This window comes from Bombina bombina, chromosome 3, assembly GCF_027579735.1.
Source record: "Bombina bombina isolate aBomBom1 chromosome 3, aBomBom1.pri, whole genome shotgun sequence".
In the NCBI taxonomy this organism is placed as follows: Eukaryota; Metazoa; Chordata; class Amphibia; order Anura; family Bombinatoridae; genus Bombina; species Bombina bombina.
The window spans coordinates 390,598,175-390,615,413 of NC_069501.1; positions in this window are offsets into that span (position 1 = coordinate 390,598,175).

Below are 17,239 nucleotides of genomic sequence, written 5' to 3' on the forward strand. Positions count from 1 at the left end.
TTTGGACTGTGAAACATCAGTCTGCTTTTTTTGTGTCAGGCTCACAGCGTATACTGTGCCCACTTGCCCAGTGCCAGCACTCATATCTTGTTTAATAGTAGTGTAAGTGTACATTTAAAAAAATTAAACTTTTTGGACTGTAAAACATCAGTCTGCTTTTTTGTGTCAGGCTCACAGCTTATACTGGGCCCACTTGCCCAGTGCCACCACTCATATCTTGTTTAATAGTAGTGTACGTGTACATTTAAAAAAAATTAAACTTTTTGGACTGTGAAACATCAGTCTGCTTTTTTGTGTCAGGCTCACAGCGTATACTGTGCCCACTTGCCCAGTGCCACCACTCATATCTTGTTTAATAGTAGTGTAAGTGTACATTTAAAAAAATAATAACTTTTTGGACTGTGAAACATCAGTCTGCTTTTTTGTGTCAGGCTCACAGCGTATACTGTGCCCACTTGCCCAGTGCCAGCACTCATATCTTGTTTAATAGTAGTGTAAGTGTACATTTAAAAAAATTAAAACTTTTTGGACTGTGAAACATCAGTCTGCTTTTTTGTGTCAGGCTCACAGCGTATACTGTGCCCACTTGCCCAGTGCCACCACTCATATCTTGTTTAATAGTAGTGTAAGTGTACATTTAAAAAAATTAAAACTTTTTGGACTGTGAAACATCAGTCTGCTTTTTTGTGTCAGGCTCACAGCGTATACTGTGCCCACTTGCCCAGTGCCACCACTCATATCTTGTTTAATAGTAGTGTAAGTGTACATTTAAAAAAATAATAACTTTTTGGACTGTGAAACATCAGTCTGCTTTTTTGTGTCAGGCTCACAGCGTATACTGTGCCCACTTGCCCAGTGCCACCACTCATATCTTGTTTAATAGTAGTGTAAGTGTACATTTAAAAACAAAAAAACATTTTGGACTGTGAAACATCAGTCTGCTTTTTTGTGTCAGGCTCACAGCTTATGCTGAGCCCACTTGCCCAGTGCCACCACTCATATCTTGTTTAATAGTAGTGTAAGTGTACATTTAAAAAAATTATAACTTTTTGGACTGTGAAACATCAGTCTGCTTTTTTGTGTGAGGCTCACAGCTTATACAGGGCCCACTTGCCCAGTGCCACCACTCATATCTTGTTTAATAGTAGTTTAAGTGTACATTTAAAAACAAAAAAAACTTTTTGGACTGTGAAACATCAGTCTGCTTTCTTGTGTCAGGCTCACAGCTTATACTGGGCCCACTTGCCCAGTGCCACCACTCATATTTTGTTTAATAGTAGTGTAAGTGTACATTTAAAAAAATAAAAACTTTTTGGACTGTGAAACATCAGTCTGCTTTTTTGTGTCAGGCTCACAGTGTATACTGTGCCCACTTGCCCAGTGGCACCACTCATATCTTGTTTAATAGTAGTGTAAGTGTACATTTAAAAAAACCAACTTTTTGGACTGTGAAACATCAGTATGCTTTTTTGTGTCAGGCTCACAGCGTATACTGTGCCCACTTGCCCAGTGCCACCACTCATATCTTGTTTAATAGTAGTGTAAGTGTACATTTAAAAAAAAAAAAAAAAACTTTTTGGACTGTGAAACATCAGTCTGCTTTTTTGTGTCAGGCTCAATGCGTATACTGTGCCCACTTGCCCAGTGCCACCACTCATATCTTGTTTAATAGTAGTGTAAGTGTACATTTAAAAAAAAAAAAAAATTTTGGACTGTGAAACATCAGTCTGCTTTTTTGTGTCAGGCTCACAGCTTATGCTGAGCCCACTTGCCCAGTGCCACCACTCATATCCGGTGTAACAGTAGTGTAAATTTAAAAACAAAAAACTTTTTGGACTGTAAAACATCAGTCTGCTTTTTTGTTCCAGGCTCACAGCATATACTGTGCCCACTTGCCCAGTGGCACCACTCATATCTTGTTTAATAGTAGTGTAAGTGTACATTTAAAAAAAACAACTTTTTGGACTGTGAAACATCAGTCTGCTTTTTTTGTGTCAGGCTCACAGCGTATACTGTGCCCACTTGCCCAGTGCCAGCACTCATATCTTGTTTAATAGTAGTGTAAGTGTACATTTAAAAAAATTAAACTTTTTGGACTGTAAAACATCAGTCTGCTTTTTTGTGTCAGGCTCACAGCTTATACTGGGCCCACTTGCCCAGTGCCACCACTCATATCTTGTTTAATAGTAGTGTACGTGTACATTTAAAAAAAATTAAACTTTTTGGACTGTGAAACATCAGTCTGCTTTTTTGTGTCAGGCTCACAGCGTATACTGTGCCCACTTGCCCAGTGCCACCACTCATATCTTGTTTAATAGTAGTGTAAGTGTACATTTAAAAAAATAATAACTTTTTGGACTGTGAAACATCAGTCTGCTTTTTTGTGTCAGGCTCACAGCGTATACTGTGCCCACTTGCCCAGTGCCAGCACTCATATCTTGTTTAATAGTAGTGTAAGTGTACATTTAAAAAAATTAAAACTTTTTGGACTGTGAAACATCAGTCTGCTTTTTTGTGTCAGGCTCACAGCGTATACTGTGCCCACTTGCCCAGTGCCACCACTCATATCTTGTTTAATAGTAGTGTAAGTGTACATTTAAAAAAATTAAAACTTTTTGGACTGTGAAACATCAGTCTGCTTTTTTGTGTCAGGCTCACAGCGTATACTGTGCCCACTTGCCCAGTGCCACCACTCATATCTTGTTTAATAGTAGTGTAAGTGTACATTTAAAAAAATAATAACTTTTTGGACTGTGAAACATCAGTCTGCTTTTTTGTGTCAGGCTCACAGCTTATACTGTGCCCACTTGCCCAGTGCCACCACTCATATCTTGTTTAATAGTAGTGTAAGTGTACATTTAAAAACAAAGAAACATTTTGGACTGTGAAACATCAGTCTGCTTTTTTGTGTCAGGCTCACAGCTTATGCTGAGCCCACTTGCCCAGTGCCACCACTCATATCTTGTTTAATAGTAGTGTAAGTGTACATTTAAAAAAATAATAACTTTTTGGACTGTGAAACATCAGTCTGCTTTTTTGTGTGAGGCTCACAGCTTATACAGGGCCCACTTGCCCAGTGCCACCACTCATATCTTGTTTAATAGTAGTTTAAGTGTACATTTAAAAACAAAAAAAACTTTTTGGACTGTGAAACATCAGTCTGCTTTCTTGTGTCAGGCTCACAGCTTATACTGGGCCCACTTGCCCAGTGCCACCACTCATATTTTGTTTAATAGTAGTGTAAGTGTACATTTAAAAAAATAAAAACTTTTTGGACTGTGAAACATCAGTCTGCTTTTTTGTGTCAGGCTCACAGTGTATACTGTGCCCACTTGCCCAGTGGCACCACTCATATCTTGTTTAATAGTAGTGTAAGTGTACATTTAAAAAAACCAACTTTTTGGACTGTGAAACATCAGTATGCTTTTTTGTGTCAGGCTCACAGCGTATACTGTGCCCACTTGCCCAGTGCCACCACTCATATCTTGTTTAATAGTAGTGTAAGTGTACATTTAAAAAAAAAAAAAAAAACTTTTTGGACTGTGAAACATCAGTCTGCTTTTTTGTGTCAGGCTCACAGCCTATACTGTGCCCACTTGCCCAGTGCCACCACTCATATCTTGTTTAATAGTAGTATAAGTGTACATTTAAAAAAATAAAAACTTTTTGGACTGTGAAACATCAGTCTGCTTTTTTGTGTCAGGCTCACAAAGTATACTGTGCCCACTTGCCCAGAGACACCACTCATATCTTGTTTAATAGTAGTGTAAGTGTACATTTAAAAACAAAAAAAACTTTTTGCACTGTGAAACATCATTCAGCTTTTTTGTGTCAGGCTCACAGCTTATACTGGGCTTACTTGCACAGTGCCACCACTCATATCTTGTTTAATAGTAGTGTAAGTGTACATTTAAAAAAATAATAACTTTTTGGACTGTGAAATATCAGTCTGCTTTCTTGTGTCAGGCTCACAGCGTATACTGTGCCCACTTGCCCAGTGCCACCACTCATATCTTGTTTAATAGTAGTGTAAGTGTACATTTAAAAAAAAAAAAAAACTTTTTGGACTGTGAAACATCAGTCTGCTTTTTTGTGTCAGGCTCACAGCCTATACTGTGCCCACTTGCCCAGTGCCAGCACTCATATCTTGTTTAATAGTAGTGTAAGTGTACATTTAAAAAAATTAAAACTTTTTGGACTGTAAAACATCAGTCTGCTTTTTTGTGTCAGGCTCACAGCTTATACTGGGCCCACTTGCCCAGTGCCACCACTCATATCTTGTTTAATAGTAGTGTACGTGTACATTTAAAAAAAATTAAACTTTTTGGACTGTGAAACATCAGTCTGCTTTTTTGTGTCAGGCTCACAGCGTATACTGTGCCCACTTGCCCAGTGCCACCACTCATATCTTGTTTAATAGTAGTGTAAGTGTACATTTAAAAAAATAATAACTTTTTGGACTGTGAAACATCAGTCTGCTTTTTTGTGTCAGGCTCACAGCGTATACTGTGCCCACTTGCCCAGTGCCACCACTCATATCCGGTGTAACAGTAGTGTAAATTTAAAAACAAAAAACTTTTTGGACTGTAAAACATCAGTCTGCTTTTTTGTTCCAGGCTCACAGCATATACTGTGCCCACTTGCCCAGTGGCACCACTCATATCTTGTTTAATAGTAGTGTAAGTGTACATTTAAAAAAAACAACTTTTTGGACTGTGAAACATCAGTCTGCTTTTTTTGTGTCAGGCTCACAGCGTATACTGTGCCCACTTGCCCAGTGCCAGCACTCATATCTTGTTTAATAGTAGTGTAAGTGTACATTTAAAAAAATTAAACTTTTTGGACTGTAAAACATCAGTCTGCTTTTTTGTGTCAGGCTCACAGCTTATACTGGGCCCACTTGCCCAGTGCCACCACTCATATCTTGTTTAATAGTAGTGTACGTGTACATTTAAAAAAAATTAAACTTTTTGGACTGTGAAACATCAGTCTGCTTTTTTGTGTCAGGCTCACAGCGTATACTGTGCCCACTTGCCCAGTGCCACCACTCATATCTTGTTTAATAGTAGTGTAAGTGTACATTTAAAAAAATAATAACTTTTTGGACTGTGAAACATCAGTCTGCTTTTTTGTGTCAGGCTCACAGCGTATACTGTGCCCACTTGCCCAGTGCCAGCACTCATATCTTGTTTAATAGTAGTGTAAGTGTACATTTAAAAAAATTAAAACTTTTTGGACTGTGAAACATCAGTCTGCTTTTTTGTGTCAGGCTCACAGCGTATACTGTGCCCACTTGCCCAGTGCCACCACTCATATCTTGTTTAATAGTAGTGTAAGTGTACATTTAAAAAAATTAAAACTTTTTGGACTGTGAAACATCAGTCTGCTTTTTTGTGTCAGGCTCACAGCGTATACTGTGCCCACTTGCCCAGTGCCACCACTCATATCTTGTTTAATAGTAGTGTAAGTGTACATTTAAAAAAATAATAACTTTTTGGACTGTGAAACATCAGTCTGCTTTTTTGTGTCAGGCTCACAGCGTATACTGTGCCCACTTGCCCAGTGCCACCACTCATATCTTGTTTAATAGTAGTGTAAGTGTACATTTAAAAACAAAAAAACATTTTGGACTGTGAAACATCAGTCTGCTTTTTTGTGTCAGGCTCACAGCTTATGCTGAGCCCACTTGCCCAGTGCCACCACTCATATCTTGTTTAATAGTAGTGTAAGTGTACATTTAAAAAAATTATAACTTTTTGGACTGTGAAACATCAGTCTGCTTTTTTGTGTGAGGCTCACAGCTTATACAGGGCCCACTTGCCCAGTGCCACCACTCATATCTTGTTTAATAGTAGTTTAAGTGTACATTTAAAAACAAAAAAAAATTTTTGGACTGTGAAACATCAGTCTGCTTTCTTGTGTCAGGCTCACAGCTTATACTGGGCCCACTTGCCCAGTGCCACCACTCATATTTTGTTTAATAGTAGTGTAAGTGTACATTTAAAAAAATAAAAACTTTTTGGACTGTGAAACATCAGTCTGCTTTTTTGTGTCAGGCTCACAGTGTATACTGTGCCCACTTGCCCAGTGGCACCACTCATATCTTGTTTAATAGTAGTGTAAGTGTACATTTAAAAAAACCAACTTTTTGGACTGTGAAACATCAGTATGCTTTTTTGTGTCAGGCTCACAGCGTATACTGTGCCCACTTGCCCAGTGCCACCACTCATATCTTGTTTAATAGTAGTGTAAGTGTACATTTAAAAAAAAAAAAAAAAACTTTTTGGACTGTGAAACATCAGTCTGCTTTTTTGTGTCAGGCTCAATGCGTATACTGTGCCCACTTGCCCAGTGCCACCACTCATATCTTGTTTAATAGTAGTGTAAGTGTACATTTAAAAAAAAAAAAACATTTTGGACTGTGAAACATCAGTCTGCTTTTTTGTGTCAGGCTCACAGCTTATGCTGAGCCCACTTGCCCAGTGCCACCACTCATATCCGGTGTAACAGTAGTGTAAATTTAAAAACAAAAAACTTTTTGGACTGTAAAACATCAGTCTGCTTTTTTGTTCCAGGCTCACAGCATATACTGTGCCCACTTGCCCAGTGGCACCACTCATATCTTGTTTAATAGTAGTGTAAGTGTACATTTAAAAAAAACAACTTTTTGGACTGTGAAACATCAGTCTGCTTTTTTTGTGTCAGGCTCACAGCGTATACTGTGCCCACTTGCCCAGTGCCAGCACTCATATCTTGTTTAATAGTAGTGTAAGTGTACATTTAAAAAAATTAAACTTTTTGGACTGTAAAACATCAGTCTGCTTTTTTGTGTCAGGCTCACAGCTTATACTGGGCCCACTTGCCCAGTGCCACCACTCATATCTTGTTTAATAGTAGTGTACGTGTACATTTAAAAAAAATTAAACTTTTTGGACTGTGAAACATCAGTCTGCTTTTTTGTGTCAGGCTCACAGCGTATACTGTGCCCACTTGCCCAGTGCCAGCACTCATATCTTGTTTAATAGTAGTGTAAGTGTACATTTAAAAAAATTAAAACTTTTTGGACTGTGAAACATCAGTCTGCTTTTTTGTGTCAGGCTCACAAAGTATACTGTGCCCACTTGCCCAGAGACACCACTCATATCTTGTTTAATAGTAGTGTAAGTGTACATTTAAAAACAAAAAAAACTTTTTGCACTGTGAAACATCATTCAGCTTTTTTGTGTCAGGCTCACAGCTTATACTGGGCTTACTTGCACAGTGCCACCACTCATATCTTGTTTAATAGTAGTGTAAGTGTACATTTAAAAAAATAATAACTTTTTGGACTGTGAAATATCAGTCTGCTTTCTTGTGTCAGGCTCACAGCGTATACTGTGCCCACTTGCCCAGTGCCACCACTCATATCTTGTTTAATAGTAGTGTAAGTGTACATTTAAAAAAAAAAAAAAACTTTTTGGACTGTGAAACATCAGTCTGCTTTTTTGTGTCAGGCTCACAGCCTATACTGTGCCCACTTGCCCAGTGCCAGCACTCATATCTTGTTTAATAGTAGTGTAAGTGTACATTTAAAAAAATTAAAACTTTTTGGACTGTAAAACATCAGTCTGCTTTTTTGTGTCAGGCTCACAGCTTATACTGGGCCCACTTGCCCAGTGCCACCACTCATATCTTGTTTAATAGTAGTGTACGTGTACATTTAAAAAAAAATAAACTTTTTGGACTGTGAAACATCAGTCTGCTTTTTTGTGTCAGGCTCACAGCGTATACTGTGCCCACTTGCCCAGTGCCACCACTCATATCTTGTTTAATAGTAGTGTAAGTGTACATTTAAAAAAATAATAACTTTTTGGACTGTGAAACATCAGTCTGCTTTTTTGTGTCAGGCTCACAGCGTATACTGTGCCCACTTGCCCAGTGCCAGCACTCATATCTTGTTTAATAGTAGTGTAAGTGTACATTTAAAAAAATTAAAACTTTTTGGACTGTGAAACATCAGTCTGCTTTTTTGTGTCAGGCTCACAGCGTATACTGTGCCCACTTGCCCAGTGCCACCACTCATATCTTGTTTAATAGTAGTGTAAGTGTACATTTAAAAAAATTAAAACTTTTTGGACTGTGAAACATCAGTCTGCTTTTTTGTGTCAGGCTCACAGCGTATACTGTGCCCACTTGCCCAGTGCCACCACTCATATCTTGTTTAATAGTAGTGTAAGTGTACATTTAAAAAAATAATAACTTTTTGGACTGTGAAACATCAGTCTGCTTTTTTGTGTCAGGCTCACAGCGTATACTGTGCCCACTTGCCCAGTGGCACCACTCATATCTTGTTTAATAGTAGTGTAAGTGTACATTTAAAAACAAAAAAAACTTTTTGGACTGTGAAACATCAGTCTGCTTTTTTGTGTCAGGCTCACAGCGTATACTGTGCCCACTTGCCCAGTGCCACCACTCATATCTTGTTTAATAGTAATGTAAGTGTACATTTAAAAAAAACTTTTTGGACTGTGAAACATCAGTCTGCTTTTTTGTGTCAGGCTCACAGCATATACTGTGCCCACTTGCCCAGTGCCACCACTCATATCTTGTTTAATAGTAGTTTTAATGTACATTTAAAAAAATAAAAACGTTTTGGACTGTGAAACATCAGTCTGCTTTTTTGTGTCAGGCTCACAGCGTATACTGTGCCCACTTGCCCAGTGCAACCACTCATATCTTGTTTAATAGTAGTGTAAGTGTACATTTAAAAACAAAAACAACTTTTTGGCACTGTGAAACATCAGTCTGCTTTTTTGTGTCAGGCTCACAGCTTATACTGGGCCCACTTGCCCAGTGCCACCACTCATATCTTGTTTAATAGTAGTGTAAGTGTACATTTAAAAAAATTAAAACTTTTTGGACTGTGAAACATCAGTCTGCTTTTTTGTGTCAGGCTCAATGCGTATACTGTGCCCACTTGCCCAGTGCCACCACTCATATCTTGTTTAATAGTAGTGTAAGTGTACATTTAAAAAAAAAAAAACATTTTGGACTGTGAAACATCAGTCTGCTTTTTTGTGTCAGGCTCACAGCTTATGCTGAGCCCACTTGCCCAGTGCCACCACTCATATCTTGTTTAATAGTAGTGTAAGTGTACATTTAAAAAAATAAATACTTTTTGGACTGTGAAACATCATTCTGCTTTTTTTGTGTCAGGCTCACAGCGTATACTGTGTCCATTTGCCCAGTGCCACCACTCATATCTTGTTTAATAGTAGTGTAAGTGTACATTTAAAAAAATAAAAACTTTTTGGACTGTGAAACATCAGTCTGCTTTTTTTGTGTCAGGCTCACAGCGTATACTGTGTCCATTTGCCCAGTGCCACCACTCATATCTTGTTTAATAGTAGTGTAAGTGTACATTTAAAAAAATAAAAACTTTTTGGACTGTGAAACATCAGTGTGCTTTTTTGTGTCAGGCTCACAGCGTATACTGTGCCCACTTGCCCAGTGCCACCACTCATATCCGGTGTAACAGTAGTGTAAATTTAAAAACAAAAAACTTTTTGGACTGTAAAACATCAGTCTGCTTTTTTGTGCCAGGCTCACAGCGTATACTGTGCCCACTTGCCCAGTGGCACCACTCATATCTTGTTTAATAGTAGTGTAAGTGTACATTTTAAAAAAACAACTTTTTGGACTGTGAAACATCAGTCTGCTTTTTTTGTGTCAGGCTCACAGCGTATACTGTGCCCACTTGCCCAGTGCCAGCACTCATATCTTGTTTAATAGTAGTGTAAGTGTACATTTAAAAAAATTAAACTTTTTGGACTGTAAAACATCAGTCTGCTTTTTTGTGTCAGGCTCACAGCTTATACTGGGCCCACTTGCCCAGTGGCACCACTCATATCTTGTTTAATAGTAGTGTACGTGTACATTTAAAAAAAATTAAACTTTTTGGACTGTGAAACATCAGTCTGCTTTTTTGTGTCAGGCTCACAGCGTATACTGTGCCCACTTGCCCAGTGCCACCACTCATATCTTGTTTAATAGTAGTGTAAGTGTACATTTAAAAAAATAATAACTTTTTGGACTGTGAAACATCAGTCTGCTTTTTTGTGTCAGGCTCACAGCGTATACTGTGCCCACTTGCCCAGTGCCAGCACTCATATCTTGTTTAATAGTAGTGTAAGTGTACATTTAAAAAAATTAAAACTTTTTGGACTGTGAAACATCAGTCTGCTTTTTTGTGTCAGGCTCACAGCGTATACTGTGCCCACTTGCCCAGTGCCACCACTCATATCTTGTTTAATAGTAGTGTAAGTGTACATTTAAAAAAATTAAAACTTTTTGGACTGTGAAACATCAGTCTGCTTTTTTGTGTCAGGCTCACAGCGTATACTGTGCCCACTTGCCCAGTGCCACCACTCATATCTTGTTTAATAGTAGTGTAAGTGTACATTTAAAAAAATAATAACTTTTTGGACTGTGAAACATCAGTCTGCTTTTTTGTGTCAGGCTCACAGCGTATACTGTGCCCACTTGCCCAGTGCCACCACTCATATCTTGTTTAATAGTAGTGTAAGTGTACATTTAAAAACAAAAAAACATTTTGGACTGTGAAACATCAGTCTGCTTTTTTGTGTCAGGCTCACAGCTTATGCTGAGCCCACTTGCCCAGTGCCACCACTCATATCTTGTTTAATAGTAGTGTAAGTGTACATTTAAAAAAATTATAACTTTTTGGACTGTGAAACATCAGTCTGCTTTTTTGTGTGAGGCTCACAGCTTATACAGGGCCCACTTGCCCAGTGCCACCACTCATATCTTGTTTAATAGTAGTTTAAGTGTACATTTAAAAACAAAAAAAACTTTTTGGACTGTGAAACATCAGTCTGCTTTCTTGTGTCAGGCTCACAGCGTATACTGTGCCCACTTGCCCAGTGGCACCACTCATATCTTGTTTAATAGTAGTGTAAGTGTACATTTAAAAAAACCAACTTTTTGGACTGTGAAACATCAGTATGCTTTTTTGTGTCAGGCTCACAGCGTATACTGTGCCCACTTGCCCAGTGCCACCACTCATATCTTGTTTAATAGTAGTGTAAGTGTACATTTAAAAAAAAAAAAAAACTTTTTGGACTGTGAAACATCAGTCTGCTTTTTTGTGTCAGGCTCACAGCCTATACTGTGCCCACTTGCCCAGTGCCACCACTCATATCTTGTTTAATAGTAGTATAAGTGTACATTTAAAAAAATAAAAACTTTTTGGACTGTGAAACATCAGTCTGCTTTTTTGTGTCAGGCTCACAAAGTATACTGTGCCCACTTGCCCAGAGACACCACTCATATCTTGTTTAATAGTAGTGTAAGTGTACATTTAAAAACAAAAAAAACTTTTTGCACTGTGAAACATCATTCAGCTTTTTTGTGTCAGGCTCACAGCTTATACTGGGCTTACTTGCACAGTGCCACCACTCATATCTTGTTTAATAGTAGTGTAAGTGTACATTTAAAAAAATAATAACTTTTTGGACTGTGAAATATCAGTCTGCTTTCTTGTGTCAGGCTCACAGCGTATACTGTGCCCACTTGCCCAGTGCCACCACTCATACCTTGTTTAATAGTAGTGTAAGTGTACATTTAAAAATAAAAAACTTTTGGACTGTGAAACATCAGTCTGCTTTTTTTGTGTCAGGCTCACAGCGTATACTGTGCCCAGTTGCCCATTGCCACCACTCATATCTTGTTTAATAGTAATGTAATTGTACATTTAAAAAAAAAAACTGTTTGGACTGTGAAACATCAGTCTGCTTTTTTGTGTCAGGCTCACAGCATATACTGTGCCCACTTGCCCAGTGCCACCACTCATATCTTGTTTAATAGTAGTGTAAGTGTACATTTAAAAAAATAAAAACTTTTTGGACTGTGAAACATCAGTCTGCTTTTTTGTGTCAGGCTCACAGCGTATACTGTGCCCACTTGCCCAGTGCCACCACTCATATCTTGTTTAATAGTAGTGTAAGTGTACATTTAAAAAAATAATAACTTTTTGGACTGTGAAACATCAGTCTGCTTTTTTGTTTCAGGCTCAAAGCGTATACTGTGCCCACTTGCCCAGTGCCAGCACTCATATCTTGTTTAATAGTAGTGTAAGTGTACATTTAAAAAAATAAATACTTTTTGGACTGTGAAATATCAGTCTGCTTTTTTTGTGTCAGGCTCACAGCGTATACTGTGCCCACTTGCCCAGTGCCACCACTCATATCTTGTTTAATAGTAGTGTAAGTGTACATTTAAAAAAAAAACTTTTTGGACTGTGAAACATCAGTCTGCTTTTTTGTGTCAGGATCACAGCTTATACTGGGCCAACTTGCCCAGTGCCACCACTCATATCTTGTTTAATAGTATTGTGAATGTACATTTAAAAACAAAAAAAACTTTTTGGACTGTGAAACATCAGTCTGCTTTTTTGTGTCAGGCTCACAGCGTATACTGTGCCCACTTGCCCAGTGGCACCACTCATATCTTGTTTAATAGTAGTGTAAGTGTACATTTAAAAACAAAAAAAACTTTTTGGACTGTGAAACATCAGTCTGCTTTTTTGTGTCAGGCTCACAGCGTATACTGTGCCCACTTGCCCAGTGGCACCACTCATATCTTGTTTAATAGTAGTGTAAGTGTACATTTAAAAACAAAAAAAACTTTTTGGACTGTGAAACATCAGTCTGCTTTTTTGTGTCAGGCTCACAGCGTATACTGTGCCCACTTGCCCAGTGCCACCACTCATATCTTGTTTAATAGTAATGTAAGTGTACATTTAAAAAAAACTTTTTGGACTGTGAAACATCAGTCTGCTTTTTTGTGTCAGGCTCACAGCATATACTGTGCCCACTTGCCCAGTGCCACCACTCATATCTTGTTTAATAGTAGTGTAAGTGTACATTTAAAAAAATAAAAACGTTTTGGACTGTGAAACATCAGTCTGCTTTTTTGTGTCAGGCTCACAGCGTATACTGTGCCCACTTGCCCAGTGCAACCACTCATATCTTGTTTAATAGTAGTGTAAGTGTACATTTAAAAACAAAAACAACTTTTTGGCACTGTGAAACATCAGTCTGCTTTTTTGTGTCAGGCTCACAGCTTATACTGGGCCCACTTGCCCAGTGCCACCACTCATATCTTGTTTAATAGTAGTGTAAGTGTACATTTAAAAAAATTAAAACTTTTTGGACTGTGAAACATCAGTCTGCTTTTTTGTGTCAGGCTCAATGCGTATACTGTGCCCACTTGCCCAGTGCCACCACTCATATCTTGTTTAATAGTAGTGTAAGTGTACATTTAAAAAAAAAAAACATTTTGGACTGTGAAACATCAGTCTGCTTTTTTGTGTCAGGCTCACAGCTTATGCTGAGCCCACTTGCCCAGTGCCACCACTCATATCTTGTTTAATAGTAGTGTAAGTGTACATTTAAAAAAATAAATACTTTTTGGACTGTGAAACATCATTCTGCTTTTTTTGTGTCAGGCTCACAGCGTATACTGTGTCCATTTGCCCAGTGCCACCACTCATATCTTGTTTAATAGTAGTGTAAGTGTACATTTAAAAAAATAAAAACTTTTTGGACTGTGAAACATCAGTCTGCTTTTTTTGTGTCAGGCTCACAGCGTATACTGTGTCCATTTGCCCAGTGCCACCACTCATATCTTGTTTAATAGTAGTGTAAGTGTACATTTAAAATAATAAAAACTTTTTGGACTGTGAAACATCAGTGTGCTTTTTTGTGTCAGGCTCACAGCGTATACTGTGCCCACTTGCCCAGTGCCACCACTCATATCCGGTGTAACAGTAGTGTAAATTTAAAAACAAAAAACTTTTTGGACTGTAAAACATCAGTCTGCTTTTTTGTGCCAGGCTCACAGCGTATACTGTGCCCACTTGCCCAGTGGCACCACTCATATCTTGTTTAATAGTAGTGTAAGTGTACATTTTAAAAAAACAACTTTTTGGACTGTGAAACATCAGTCTGCTTTTTTTGTGTCAGGCTCACAGCGTATACTGTGCCCACTTGCCCAGTGCCAGCACTCATATCTTGTTTAATAGTAGTGTAAGTGTACATTTAAAAAAATTAAACTTTTTGGACTGTAAAACATCAGTCTGCTTTTTTGTGTCAGGCTCACAGCTTATACTGGGCCCACTTGCCCAGTGCCACCACTCATATCTTGTTTAATAGTAGTGTACGTGTACATTTAAAAAAAATTAAACTTTTTGGACTGTGAAACATCAGTCTGCTTTTTTGTGTCAGGCTCACAGCGTATACTGTGCCCACTTGCCCAGTGCCACCACTCATATCTTGTTTAATAGTAGTGTAAGTGTACATTTAAAAAAATAATAACTTTTTGGACTGTGAAACATCAGTCTGCTTTTTTGTGTCAGGCTCACAGCGTATACTGTGCCCACTTGCCCAGTGCCAGCACTCATATCTTGTTTAATAGTAGTGTAAGTGTACATTTAAAAAAATTATAACTTTTTGGACTGTGAAACATCAGTCTGCTTTTTTGTGTCAGGCTCACAGCGTATACTGTGCCCACTTGCCCAGTGCCACCACTCATATCTTGTTTAATAGTAGTGTAAGTGTACATTTAAAAAAATTAAAACTTTTTGGACTGTGAAACATCAGTCTGCTTTTTTGTGTCAGGCTCACAGCGTATACTGTGCCCACTTGCCCAGTGCCACCACTCATATCTTGTTTAATAGTAGTGTAAGTGTACATTTAAAAAAATAATAACTTTTTGGACTGTGAAACATCAGTCTGCTTTTTTGTGTCAGGCTCACAGCTTATACTGTGCCCACTTGCCCAGTGCCACCACTCATATCTTGTTTAATAGTAGTGTAAGTGTACATTTAAAAACAAAAAAACATTTTGGACTGTGAAACATCAGTCTGCTTTTTTGTGTCAGGCTCACAGCTTATGCTGAGCCCACTTGCCCAGTGCCACCACTCATATCTTGTTTAATAGTAGTGTAAGTGTACATTTAAAAAAATTATAACTTTTTGGACTGTGAAACATCAGTCTGCTTTTTTGTGTGAGGCTCACAGCTTATACAGGGCCCACTTGCCCAGTGCCACCACTCATATCTTGTTTAATAGTAGTTTAAGTGTACATTTAAAAACAAAAAAAACTTTTTGGACTGTGAAACATCAGTCTGCTTTCTTGTGTCAGGCTCACAGCTTATACTGGGCCCACTTGCCCAGTGCCACCACTCATATTTTGTTTAATAGTAGTGTAAGTGTACATTTAAAAAAATAAAAACTTTTTGGACTGTGAAACATCAGTCTGCTTTTTTGTGTCAGGCTCACAGCGTATACTGTGCCCACTTGCCCAGTGGCACCACTCATATCTTGTTTAATAGTAGTGTAAGTGTACATTTAAAAAAACCAACTTTTTGGACTGTGAAACATCAGTATGCTTTTTTGTGTCAGGCTCACAGCGTATACTGTGCCCACTTGCCCAGTGCCACCACTCATATCTTGTTTAATAGTAGTGTAAGTGTACATTTAAAAAAAAAAAAAAACTTTTTGGACTGTGAAACATCAGTCTGCTTTTTTGTGTCAGGCTCACAGCCTATACTGTGCCCACTTGCCCAGTGCCACCACTCATATCTTGTTTAATAGTAGTATAAGTGTACATTTAAAAAAATAAAAACTTTTTGGACTGTGAAACATCAGTCTGCTTTTTTGTGTCAGGCTCACAAAGTATACTGTGCCCACTTGCCCAGAGACACCACTCATATCTTGTTTAATAGTAGTGTAAGTGTACATTTAAAAACAAAAAAAACTTTTTGCACTGTGAAACATCATTCAGCTTTTTTGTGTCAGGCTCACAGCTTATACTGGGCTTACTTGCACAGTGCCACCACTCATATCTTGTTTAATAGTAGTGTAAGTGTACATTTAAAAAAATAATAACTTTTTGGACTGTGAAATATCAGTCTGCTTTCTTGTGTCAGGCTCACAGCGTATACTGTGCCCACTTGCCCAGTGCCACCACTCATACCTTGTTTAATAGTAGTGTAAGTGTACATTTAAAAATAAAAAACTTTTGGACTGTGAAACATCAGTCTGCTTTTTTTGTGTCAGGCTCACAGCGTATACTGTGCCCAGTTGCCCATTGCCACCACTCATATCTTGTTTAATAGTAATGTAATTGTACATTTAAAAAAAAAAACTGTTTGGACTGTGAAACATCAGTCTGCTTTTTTGTGTCAGGCTCACAGCATATACTGTGCCCACTTGCCCAGTGCCACCACTCATATCTTGTTTAATAGTAGTGTAAGTGTACATTTAAAAAAATAAAAACTTTTTGGACTGTGAAACATCAGTCTGCTTTTTTGTGTCAGGCTCACAGCGTATACTGTGCCCACTTGCCCAGTGCCACCACTCATATCTTGTTTAATAGTAGTGTAAGTGTACATTTAAAAAAATAATAACTTTTTGGACTGTGAAACATCAGTCTGCTTTTTTGTTTCAGGCTCAAAGCGTATACTGTGCCCACTTGCCCAGTGCCAGCACTCATATCTTGTTTAATAGTAGTGTAAGTGTACATTTAAAAAAATAAATACTTTTTGGACTGTGAAATATCAGTCTGCTTTTTTTGTGTCAGGCTCACAGCGTATACTGTGCCCACTTGCCCAGTGCCACCACTCATATCTTGTTTAATAGTAGTGTAAGTGTACATTTAAAAAAAAAACTTTTTGGACTGTGAAACATCAGTCTGCTTTTTTGTGTCAGGATCACAGCTTATACTGGGCCAACTTGCCCAGTGCCACCACTCATATCTTGTTTAATAGTATTGTGAATGTACATTTAAAAACAAAAAAAACTTTTTGGACTGTGAAACATCAGTCTGCTTTTTTGTGTCAGGCTCACAGCGTATACTGTGCCCACTTGCCCAGTGCCACCACTCATATCCGGTGTAACAGTAGTGTAAATTTAAAAACAAAAAACTTTTTGGACTGTAAAACATCAGTCTGCTTTTTTGTGCCAGGCTCACAGCATATACTGTGCCCACTTGCCCAGTGGCACCACTCATATCTTGTTTAATAGTAGTGTAAGTGTACATTTAAAAAAAACAACTTTTTGGACTGTGAAACATCAGTCTGCTTTTTTTGTGTCAGGCTCACAGCGTATACTGTGCCCACTTGCCCAGTGCCAGCACTCATATCTTGTTTAATAGTAGTGTAAGTGTACATTTAAAAA